Source organism: Rosa chinensis, chromosome 3 (assembly GCF_002994745.2).
Source record: "Rosa chinensis cultivar Old Blush chromosome 3, RchiOBHm-V2, whole genome shotgun sequence".
Taxonomy (NCBI): domain Eukaryota; kingdom Viridiplantae; phylum Streptophyta; class Magnoliopsida; order Rosales; family Rosaceae; genus Rosa; species Rosa chinensis.
The window spans coordinates 9,991,978-10,005,482 of record NC_037090.1 but is presented as its reverse complement, the minus strand read 5'-3'; positions in this window follow the sequence as shown (position 1 = coordinate 10,005,482).

The window sequence follows — 13,505 nt, the reverse complement described above, 5'->3', positions numbered from 1 at the left end:
CCATTCTTGGTTTTTCTTCGAGCTTCCGCTATGAAGCATTCTTTGTGATAAGTCTTCTTAGACTCTTCACAAAACATAGGGAGACCATTCTTTTCGTGACAAAAACAGTAGTCACAGACGAATGTACCAGGGTTCACCTGATAAGAAGACATGAAAGATTCTGTCTTACTTTCTTCCCAATTCTTGATTTTTAAAACATTCATTTGTCTGGATTCGAAGTACTCAACTTCAGAATCTATCTCAGACTCATCTGATGAAGTTTCTTCTTCAGACCAGGCAGAATAAACTGACTCGTCATCTTCATCATCAAAATAGGCTATTTCGTAGCCTTTCAGGTTTGCTACTTCTACTATTTGCTCATATTCTTCAAAGAGAGCTTTAGTAGATCTTTTACCCTTTTCCGGGCATTCATTGGCATAGTGCCCTTCAGCTTTACATAACCAACATCTGCAAGCTTTCTTGCTAGGTTGTTTATGCTGATGAGTATTCTTCTTTTTCTTGAAGAATTTCTTTTTAGGATCTTCATCCTTCTGTTTCTTGTAATTGGAACTTCTCTTGAATTTCCAATTCTTCTTTTGATTACTCTTTTTGAATTTTTTAGAGTAATATTTTTCTTTTCTTTTTCTGTGGAATTTGGATTCATGACATCCCCAGTTTGTGGGCATATCCAATATTCCGTAACAGAAATTTTCAACTCCTCTGAGTTGCTTCTTAGCCATCTTAGCTCTAAGATTGGCTTTGCATTGATCTTTTAGTAATTGTCGGATTCTGTCAGCAATTCCTCCAACTGAAAATCTTTCAATTGGCTTTTCAGCTATGCTTTCTCTCACAGCTGTTCTCCATGGTTCAGGGAGTTTTCTGTGCAACAGATTAACTAGATCAGTATTCTCTAGTTCACCAATTGTACAGTAGTATTCCTGAAACTCATTCAGGTATTCTTCGAAATATCTCATGTCACAAATTTTGAGAGCATAGATATTCGACTTTGCCGTTTCTTTGGCTTTTTCACTCAAATTTGAGAGATCTCCACAAAACTGATCGTACAGGGGTACTGCAAAATCATATGGAGACTTTGAAGTCTTGATTTCTTCCAGCCACTCTTTTCCTCTGGCTGTTTCTTTGAAAGAGAAGTAGTATTTTTTGGCTACCCCGGTGAGAGTAGTTTCAAAGTACATCTGAAGATCAGGAGCTTCAAATTTTCCAAGGGTAAGAGCAGAGGCCATCATTAGGCTGTCTACCCATTGGTCAAGAGTTTTTCTCTTGTCAAGAGCTTTATCCAGATCTAGCCAAATTCCATAGTTGGAAATTGGTACTCTGGGTATCTTGTCCTCTGGGACAAATCTTTGAGAATTTCTTTCTCCATTTCTGCCCGTAGGGGCCTTCTGTATAGGAAGTTTGACCTTTCCTTTTTCTCGAACTATGGAAGTTTTGGAGCTCTCTCCTTCTTCCATTTCAATATCTTGATATGGAAAGACTTTTCTTGTCTTTCTGATTTTGAATTCTTTCATTTCTTCGATTAGTTTTTCTAATCGTTCAGGATTTTCACAATTCTCAGCTTCTTCATAAAGATTATAGAGCCTCTCAGCTCTAAGCATATGGACTGGTCTGTTTAGATCAGCTTCCAGATCTTCTTCTGATATGGGTTCTTCAATAGTGGGTTTTGTACCACTAACACTAGCTTCTCTAGTGCTATAGCTTCTTCTCAGAAGACTGCTGTTTATCCTGAGGTTCTCAGGACAGACATCACTTTTCCTGTGATTGTCGAAGTTGAGGCTGATTTCTCCAGTTCTTCTACTCTCGTAGATTTTTGCTTTTGCTCTTTCCGGTTGCTTTTTTGGACCGGACAATTTCCATTCAAGAGGAAATGTTACTTCTTTCCAAGTAACTTTATGGATTTGCTGCGAATGGTTCTTCTGATTAGTGAGGAATCCAGTAGTAAGACCTGGGATATTTGTAATCCTTGTCTTAGGGGCTACTGTAGTACTCATCAATTTATAGTATATTCTATATACTATTGCAAGTTCCTGCATATCTTCTTTCATTGATATGCCATCTGTTTTGACTCTCAGTCTGAGGCAGTGAGCTGCATCTTTCAAGCTGGTGGTGAAGTTGGGGAAGCAGTTGAAGTATGCTACTTGGTCGCACAAGGATGCTTCGAGTGTTCCCAACAGACTAGCTTGGAAGTCTGTTAACCTGTTGTCCTGTAGAACACATAGGACTGAACAGTTTATACCTTCACGAGCAAGCAAGTTTATGCCTACTTGGACTGCTCCAATATGCATAAATTGATATTTTTTTGCTTGGGCTCTGGTAACTTCTGCTGGAGTGATTAGTAGAAGATCAGTCTCTCCACCTGCTGTTGCTGGGGTTGTAATCTCCAGTACTTTGAAATAATGGCTATCCATTAAATCAAATTTTCCTCTTTTGTAGATTTGTTTAAAATCTAACTTTGGGATTGAGGAATTTTTTACTTCTTGTTCAATCTCATTGAACTCAAATTCTTCAGCATTTAGGAGTTGTACTCCTTTCTTTTTTCCAAAGATGCTTAACATCTTCATTTCTCTTTTTTCCGAGTTTTCATATCGGATACTAGTAGAACTAGTTGAAGGATCCAGAAAAATCATGTTTGGAACAGGATTCTTGTCTGGTCTTTCTAATGGTTTGAATCCATTAGCTTTCTTTTTTACTGTAGGCACTTTCTTGTCCTTCAGTATATTTTTCATGGAATCCAGCGTTTTTTGCTGTTCATTGATTTTTCTACTGACGACTGTCAGCTTTTCTTCTTCCGTTTTTGGAAGTTCCTTGATATAATCCAGTTTGTTTTCCAATCTTTCCAATTGGTGGATTATAGTAGGAAATTTTTCTAGATGATCTTGGCATCTAGATAATTCTAGTAACAGCTTCTGATATTTCTCATCAGAAGTTTTCAGTAGAGAATTTATTTTTTCTAATAACAATTCTGACATTGTCCCCATTAAGGAGGGGTTCTCCTTTGAGCTATTTTACAGGCTCTGATACCAGTGGGATGCGGATCTAACCAATGCTCAAATAATCAAATGGTTTTTGTTTTATTTCTAGAACATATAAAAGATTATCAATATCTTCTTCTAATTTATAGATCCTAGTTTGGAGTCTATAAATGATATCCCAATAGTTGGGAGTTTCTTTGTTAAGACTATCTCTATAGTCTTTCAGTTTTCTCAATTTTTCTCTTTCTTTTTTCAACTCTTTACTAGTATTTTTACAGATTGCTACTAATTCAAGTCTATCAACGATCGAAATAATGAATAGTAAAATTTACTGTTTACCGTCGAATGGAGGATACAATTTTGCTGCAATTATATTTAGACAAATAAATTCAAGATGGGCCCACCACGTTTCATCATAAGAAAATAAAAGAAAACAAAAGAATAGTAAAAGCTTAGAGAAAGGGGTATTAATGGGATAAACATTAAGTGAAAGGAATAGTTGGGAGAAAAAGAGAAAACTTTTGTGTGAGTGGGGTTGAAAATAAGTTGGTGGAGTGTATGGGGTTGTATTTGGTATTCTATGGGTAAGTGGTCATTATCCCTAAAAAGTAATAGATTTAAAAAAGAAAAATAACATGGTTCCAGATCCCAAGCCCAGACCCATAAACCAACAGGCCCAAGCCCAAGTCAACAAATTGAATGGAATGTTTGATCTTAATAATGTAGAAATAATTCAGCCAATAGACCATTCTTCCTTGTCTGACGTTCACATGGTCCCCCATATAGGGATTCCAAGTGAGATTCATTAATTCATTTATGCGAGATGAGATCTCCAAGAACATATATTGCAAATGTTGAAAATTTTCGGGTACTAGTTGAAAAAGTAATCTGGGGATCACATCTAAAATCAATTGGCAATGGATGGAGTGGTCCAAACCCTTACAAACTCATAAGCAAAGTTATATTTTTCCAATGTGGGAGTCATATTTGATCACATTATCAACACACCCCCGCATGTGGCCATCGCTGAAACCAAACACATGGGTAACCCACTCTGATACCATGATAAAGTAATCTGGGGTTCACATCCAAAACCAATTAGCAATGGATGGAGTGTCCCAAATCCTTATAAACCCTTAAGCAAGGTCACATTTTTCCCATATGGGATGACATATATTCTCAACACGCTAGGCTTTGATACTATGAAAAGTAATTTATGATTCACATCCAAAGCCAATTGGCAATGGATGAAGTGGTCCAAACCTTTATAAACCCATAAACAAAATTATATTTTTCCAATGTGGGAGTCATATTTTATCACATTCTCAACACTAACAAGTAGATCTATACAAGTATATAACTAAATATGTAGAACTTTTTAATTATGTGTATATGAATGGTTGAGACTTGAGAAATACAAACTCCATTCATACCGTAACAATAACGGTCTAATATATGCCAAATCATTGAACTCGAAATCAGGCCGGAAATATCATACTTATGTTGGAAGTGACCAGGCTATCATCTCTTGAAGTGTCATTTCTTTCCCTTAATGCTTAACTGATTGGTCAGCTGAACCCACTCCTGAGAAAGAGTGGTTTAGAACTTCAGGTCTTCAGTCTCTCTTGAAAACGTGTGTTCCTAACTTAATCAAATATATCTATTTTAAAACTTCAGTCTTCTCACTAAAAAACTTGTGATCCTAGCTTAATCAAATGTATCTATTATTCAAAACTTCAGTCTCCTCACTAAAAAACTTGTGATCCTAGCTTAATCAAATGTATCTATTTCAAATTAAGATATTTCCAAAATGGATTGCATGATATACAAAACAATGAAGGAGAACAAGCTTCTTGCAAGCTGAAGATGGAGAATATTTCTGGTGAGAGGATGTATAAAACCCATGACAAGCCAATAAGTAGTATCACCTTATAATCTTGTAATAGTGTCATTAAGTAGTATTTTTCCTACTTGATTTTTATTCTTTTCGGCTTGTAATTTCTCTTGGCAAGGTGTTGGCATAGCTCCTCTTGCTATGTATCTTTTATTTGATTATTAATAAATTCGGGTAAGAGGATTGAGTTAGCACTTACTACGCTTTCTAAAAAAAAAATGTATACAACCTTAACAAGTCAACAAGGCAGAAGCGAGCAAGGTTATAGCTGTTGGAGAGGAAAGATCCCACATTGAAAAAAGTGACAAATAAAATATAACTTATAAGTGGGTGGATCTCATCCAATTGTACCGAGACATTTTGTGATTAAAACCCAACACCTATTGGGTGGTTAAGTTGGGACAATATCGGTACAATGATAGGCTACGGGCCACGCTTGTCGCTGTTTAACATGGTATCAGAGCGGGTCCTACTCCAATTGCGTCTCCACGTAGGCACGTATCATGAGACCAAATTGGGGTTCCCTGTATTGCTATTGAAATTACCAAGTGTCCAATGTGGGCCTTGGATTGTATCGACCAAGTCTCCGATATGAGACTTGTGTCCCAATTTCTAATGTGGAAATTGGATTAATTAATTTCACGTGCAGACCTAGAGTTAGGTTGCACGTGAGGGGGCGTGTTGGAGAGGAAAGATCCCACATTGGAAAAAGTGACAAATAAAATATAACTTATAAGTGGGTGGATCTCACCCAATTGTACCGAGGCCTTTTGTGATTAAAACCCAACACCTATTGGGTGGTTAAGTTGGGACAATATCGGTACAATGGTGGGTTACGGGCCACGCTTGTCGCTGTTTAACAATAGCTAATGAAAAACATAACAAGAGAATATTGAATGAAACTTGTATATTGCATTCTACACTATGATAGTTACATGCATGGGTAAGGTGTTTATACTAGTGACTGAGGCCTTGGTGAAGGAAACCCTACAGGACGTACGAGTGGTTCCTATGCTAGACAACAATGCATATATATTTTTACAGAACCATGCATATTGTGACACCTATATTGGCTTGTACAACAGATTTGATCTTTGGATCTTTATCATGCATGCTCAATGTCCTTGGTCCGCAATCACAACTTGCTCATGTCCATTGTTTCTGCAGCTCTTATCTTTGACGGATTCTTTTGAATTGATTCCTCTTGCTGAGTTGATGACTGTGATGTTGAATGCTGAGGTAGGATTAATTCTACTGCTATCAATTAGCTGGATCGGGCCAGAATAGTGGTGGTGGTGGACTTGGGATACGTACAAAATGGTACAATATATGGTGAAGCCATGCATGGAATATATCAAAGCTATAGCTAGTTGATGGATGATATTCAGACAAACGCAGGGACATTGAAATAGGAGAGGCCGAGAGGAAACAAAAGCAGCGGTTTTTGAATTCAAAGAAAAACTGGAAAATTTCAGTCAAAACTTTGGCACATGCAATATCTGCTGCTCTCGATCGATCTGGCCAAATGGTTAGTTGGTCTTCATCTTATTTCTGTGATGATGAAATTAAAGCCGTGTACCAGGGGAACGATAAATTATATATATGGAAGTTATATAACAAGACTAATTACAATTACCATAGTAACAAATGAGATAAAACTTAGAAAACAAAAGAGCATGCTGTTGAAGATTGTCTTTTTCTGTTTGCGTATCGATCAATGAAGCTGAGGTCCCTTCAAAGAGTAAAGAGCAAGGACCCTTGAAAGATATGATAGTTCACTGAAGATGATCGAAAATTATACTAGCACAAATCCCAGTTACCATTTTCTTTCTGGTATAGAATATGCGTGGACTAAACTAAAGGTGGTGGCCGGAATTTCATTAGCACTTAAACCATTTTTTTTTTTTGAAATAGAAGTTGAATTCATTAGATCAACAGCCAAATGTTAGAGTCTACCATAACTTACATAAGCAAAACTTGATAAGAAAATACGAACAAGCCTATCTAAGAATGAATAAACCTCGCCCTCTACGGAAATGAAATATTTCAATTAGCCTTCTCTTGCCAATCACGTAATTGTGGTATAACCAAGAAACTAGAAACGTCATAGAAAACTCATAGAAGTCCATTTACTCTCACATAAGCTTAACCCCAATGACAAAAATTTTAAAAAGAGCTAACTCCAAGAGATTTGGGCCCAGCAGCCCAAGCCCAAACCAACAAGGCAGAAACCCTAGGCTTCAGCTACCAGACTGCCTCCGCCTCCATCTCCGGCTGTCGGCTTGTCCACCACCGCATCATAGATTCGATCAAGCTTGCCTGCACCTCGGCCTTTGAGTCTCCTCGACCATGCCTCAGGTGAAGAAATGCCAGAGAGCGTCAAGTCTAGTGTCGCTGCCTCCTTCCAAGCTGGTAGTAAAACCAGACGGAATCAGGAACATAACTTGATCCCCTGCACTCAAATGCTCCTCCGAGCACGCACAACCTAGATCAGTATCCCGTAGTCGCAGATCGACTCTGCTGCCCACACCGATCAGATCGAATTAGCCACCCAAACCAAAAGAGATAACAGCCCAAAACTAGAAACCTTGCAAAAAACACACTTCAATCTCAACCGGCAACAAACGTGGAGTGACGTGCCAAGGCTACGTATACGACTGTCGAGCTCCGCAAGGATTGAAGGTGCGCTTCTCTGTGCTTGACGACCCTAAAAGAGAGCGTCGTTGTTGAGAAATTAGCACTTAAACCATAGTTTTGAATTTTCTAATTATATTGATTTAATTATTTTCATTTTTCGGTTATAAGAAACTCCTTTGTAAAACACTAAAATGGGAACCGCGTTCGACGACTGTTTTTTTTTTTTTGAACCAAGTAATCATTCATTCATCTCAAGTCAGAATGACACGGATACATACTTTTTCTTACCAACTCAAGGGCAAGTTTAGGACGTGGTATGCTAGTACCATCCATTAGACAACCAGTGCACACTTATTAAGAGTGAGCCTATAAAACTATGAAAAACATAGTACATAGACACATCCCGAAACATAAAGAATAAAATGGCATGTAGCTGAGACAATCCTCCTGGATCCCATATGCGAAATCCCATAGAGTTAAATCCCATTAGTTTAATTAGTGAAAGAACCCAAGCAACCTCCAAATTTGCTTTGGACACCCAAAGATTCCAACTGGATTTGGGCCACTGAACTTATATGGGCACCTAATTGGAGTTGGGCCTCCCACCTGATCTGTGCACCCTATAATCGGGCACCCCTTCTCTGGTAACTGTCCCAGCCGCGATCACCACCGCTAACGACTGTTGAAAGCAAGGTAATGGGCTTTAAAAACTGTATAGTGGATATATATATATATATATATATATATATATATATGTTAGTACTCAGTACTTTAGTAAAGATATCAAATCCAGATCTCATTTCCCCCTATATATCATGTGGTGGATATATATTTGACAGCTCTATTAGTCATTACAAGTCCGATATATATATATATATATATATATATATATATATATTAGATCCTATCCAGAGCGGAGCTCCGCTTTAAAAATCAACTTGTGAAGTTTTAGTTTTGGGTCACTTTTCGGTCGCGTATCTACATCTCGACCATTCAGTTTTTAGGTATTAGTGTATAGATCGTCTCTGTAAATTTTCAGCCAAAATGATGATCATTAAGGCATTGATAATTGCCTTAAAGCTAGTACGGTTCAGGTTGACAGATTCAGTCCATCCATTGGTTTAAGCGAGTTAGATACCTTAACGATCATCAGTTTAGCTGAAAATTTGCAGAGATGATCTATACACTAGCACCTAAAAATTGAACGGTCGAGATATGGATATGAGACCAAAATGTGACCCAAAACTCGAACTTCACACATTAATTTCAAAGCGGAGCTCCGCTCTTGATAGGATCTGTGTATGTATATGTATATATATATATATATAGAGAGAGAGAGAGAGAGGAAATGGATCAGATTAAACTCAAAAGATAGCCTATTAAAATTTTCTTATAAACAAATAAGCGATTATGTAATATTACAGAGAGAGGAAATGGATCGGTGTAAACTCAAAAGATAGTCTATTAACATTTTCTTATAAATAAATAAGTGATTATGTAATATTAGTCCAACATAAAATGTTCAGAAGAACTTTGCAAAGAAAAAACTTTGCATCCATTGATTATGTGGGTCTTGTCCCATATAAAAGAGAAGAAATTTTCAGATTAACTTTGCAAAGAAAAGAAACATATATATACAAAGTTGAAAAGAAGAAGAAGAAGAACAACAAAACTAGCTAAAAAGAAAACGAACTAGCCGAGTATGGTGTCATTGGGCGCCAAACCTGAGACACATTATTTCCCTTACAATCCTTTAAAATTGTCCTTTAAGTGAGCAAGCCTAATTGCATATATTCTATATATACATGTTTTACATGATTGGTTATTTGGTTGGCCTCTTAGAATCGAAGGCCTAGTTCTGCTGCACCACTGGCACTACCCCATGACTGGCCCTATCAATTATATTTGAGCAAATTAATTAGGGGTCTTGACTCAATGCCCCAAATTTAGGCCAAATACTTCTAGTTGATTCAGCAAGAGATTTTAATTTCCATTCACCCAATTTAGGGAAAATTTCGCAAACAGTACACCAACTAAATGCCACTAATAGTTTGTATACACAAAGTTTCAAACCAAACATTTCAGTACACGAAATCTGAAACTCGACCCACTATCAGTGCATGACGTCAATTTTTGACACCAAAATGTCCATTATACCTTCAGTTCTTTTTTTTTTAATAATTTTTTTTTTCTGTTAATTTTTTTTCCTTCGTTTTTATCTCTTTCTTCTTCCTTCTTCTGAGCTCACTGCCTCACTCGATCTTTCGCCGTCGGGGACGGATCTGTTCCAGGTAAAGCCTTCTGCTCCGGGACCTCAATCTGGTGAGCGGGGCCCACGAGCTTCAGTTCAACAACTGCGATAGAGCCAAAAAGACCCAAATCCACGGGATCGAGACCTTGATTTGCATCCCAACTTCCGACGGTGTTCTTGAAATGGGTTCCTCCGGTTTGATCATAGAGAACTGGGGGTTGATCCAGCAAGCCAAGTCGTTATTCGGGTTAGATCAGCCCGACCCGGAAACAAGACCGCTCGAGTTCATCAATCAGAACTTCTCCATTTTTGACATCGGCATCATTGTCGGCGTGCAGGAAGAGGATCACAGCTCGTACAATGACGACAAGAAACATGTTTTTGGTTCTAGCAAGAAGAAGAACAGAGCTCCGAACCCAAACCTGGACTTCGTAGATTCCGACTGCTAGATGAAAAGAGCACCGAAGAAACGGGGCTGGGTCGAGACACGCCGCTCAGCCACGTGGAGGCGGAGTCGCAGCGGCGGGAGAAGCTCAACTCGCAAGGGCGGCGTTGGAAGCGAGGGAATGAGCCCTGAAGAAGGAAGAAGAAAGAGATAAAAACGAAGGAAAAAAAAATAACATAAAAAAAAATTATTAAAAAAAAAAGAATTGAGGGCATAATGGACATTTTGGTGTAAAAAATTGACGTCGTGTACTGATAGTGGGTCAAGTTTCAGATTTCGTGTACTGAAATGTTTGGTTTGAAACTTTGTGTATAAGAATTATTAGTGACCTTTATTTGGTGTACTGTTTGGGAAATTTTCCAAAAAATTTAAGAGTAAAATGTCCATTTTAGGCTCTGAAAAATAAAAAATTATGTATTGCTACTAAACTATATCTCTCTCGCTCTCCCGCTAGCACTGCCACTAAATTCCGGTGCCCGGATCTTTGTCTTCAGGTTGAATTGAGATGCGATACTTAGAAAGTTTGTAAGAATTGCAAAACGAATAAAACCCAGTCAGTCTCCCCTTCTAATTTGGCCAGAGTTGGCCGGAATTTGAAAAAATGTCGGGAAATGGCCAAAGCTTCTTTTCTTTGATTCATTGTGTATGGTGAATAACATGGTGCAAGACAAATTTCATGGTCGGAGGTGGCCGGAAGAGACGATGGCGATGTCGCAAAGTTCCGTTGTCGGAAAAAAAAAAAATCTAAGTATGGAGCTAATTTTTCCAAGTTCCCAAAATTACAAAATGCCACTAACTTAAATATTTTATAACTTCTTCGTTACAACTCCAATTTAGCTTATCAAATATCCACAGACTCAGTTTAATATCCTCTACAACTTCTGTGAATAAAGTTTCTTCAAAAAGTGAACCAAAAAAAAAAATCAACTTTTATTTTATTGCCCCCCAATAAAATGTTTTGAATTGATGTAATCCCGAAGTCTCTGATGATTTCTCTCTCTATATGACAAAGGGAGAGATGACAAAATTGTTCTAAAAAAAAAAAAAACTTAATTGGGTATTAGGGAAGAAAATAAATAATTTTAAGGGCAAAGGGAAAAATTTACAATTTATTAGAATTGTTAAAAAATATTGGGTGAGAGAACCCCATAGAACGCGCCTACACGCGCTCTAAAAGTAGAGTTGAATCTGAACATTCGCACTCGTTCGGTTGCGCACGATGTCTGGGCGGGCAACTGACTTTGCCGACGTTTCGTGGTCTGCGGCCGGATGGGTGATCATCAAAGGGCTCGGGGCAGGTTCCTTAGAGTTTGCTGCTTGAAGTTTGGCAGGAGAGCTTTAAACAGGGCACCTCTGAAGTACGGTGGTAGGGTTGTTCTGATTATGGGAAGGTTAATGGTGAATTAGAAGGAACTGGATTTCGATCCCCTTCGCTTCCAAGGGGCAACGCTGACGTCTAGTGGGCTCCGTCGATTTGGCTTTTGGGTGAATTCCAACTTGTTTTGTGTTCAGGTTTTGCTTGAGACTCAGAGTCTGGGGCTCATGGGTGGTTGGAGAAGCTTCGTCAACGGCATCTAGGATCAGAATGACGTGGTGGCGCCGAAACGGCATCGTCGTGGTCGGGATCATAGTTGTAGCCAATGTGCACAAAGATAGAGACTTGGGCCCTTTTTGGCCATTTTTGCTCGGATTTTGAGTGGGACTCTCCTTTGGGCTACCGCCAATTGGGCCTAAGTGAACTTGGATTTGGGTGTGAGCCTAGGCCTACCATATATTAGTAGTTTAGTTTACTTTCAATAATTCCTTAAGTTTTTTTAGGGAGCTATGCACATTTTTGTGCCTTTTAGCAAATCTTCTGGAGTAGTACTGAAGGAATATTCATGCTATCTTGATGTATTCAATGTCAAATGAGTGCCCTAGTTTATACGTACCACTGTGGGTACTAGCACAACTTCTTGACTACCCAAATGATAGCAGGAGGGTATGTAATTATTATTCTGACTTGTGATCAATATATTGACTTCTGCCTTGATTTAAAAAAAAATTTACAATTTATTAGAACAACTGTAGCTCAAATTAAGGGTAAGTGGACATTTTCCTAATTAATTTCCTTAGAACAACTGTAGCTCAAATTAAGCGTAAGTGGACATTTTCCCAATTAATTTCCTTCGAACTTTTACCCTTCACACAGTGAAGATGCACCGATAAACAGGATCAACATCGTCATCGATGTGGATAGTGGCGATACATAATGCCTCCTAACTCTATCCAATGAGAAGGAAATACCAACACCTCGATAACTCATTATAGATTTCTGTAGTCCAAAATTATGGACTCCACTATTTGCATCTCATGCGCGACATTAGTACTGGTACTAGACCAACAGATCAATCCGCTTCAAGCGATCAATTACATGCATGCACCAGTGTACGGCACCCAGGAAGCACCAAAAGTCCTATCCACACGGAGTGACAGTAGCTCAATTATATGGTGACACGCTATGGGCCTTTGTGAAGTAGTATTACTGTTGGAGCCCATGATGTAAATCATGGATGTCGTACGTAAAGGCCTTTCCTTTCGTCCTATAATGGTTTATGTCTTTATGATGTGATGCCCGTTGTTGTTGTTTTTTTTTTTTTGATTCTATGTGGAAATTTATACCTCTCGGGTAGAAAATAAATAAACTGCTCTTCAAAGTAAAAAACAAAAAACAAAAATTTGATGTGTTGTGAGATGACAGAGATGAGATATCAGTATCATAGTTTACTATCGATAATACCAAACTCATGAGTAATAAATCTTGGCCTAAGTTACAAGTACTTCCTACTAAAACAATTCATTTTTGTGTCACTTTTCATATATAAACACTACAAAAGATGAAAATCATTGTCAATTTTGATAAAAATTTGAGTCCTCATGATGAATTGTTTTTTTTCCTTACAAATGAATGACTAAAGTTCTCAAACTTTATTAATTGTTGGCAAATGTAATATTTTACGGGTGCTTATTATGAACAATAGCCAAATTGAAGACCATCAAATTATTTCATACTGGAACTTGAAATATGATAAATTCATTCCATACTCACATCAAAGTGTTTTTGAAAATATTTAGTCACTTCTATTTTACGTGTGGGAGTAGAAGAGTCATTTCCTCATGTTCATGTTGATAAGAAATGATATATTTTTTTTTCGGGGTAAACTAAGATAAATCCTGAAAAAAATCAATAACACTATTAAAATTTACCGTTGTTTATATAAATATTTTTATTTATCTAAATTGTAATTGATATGAACCTATTTTATGATT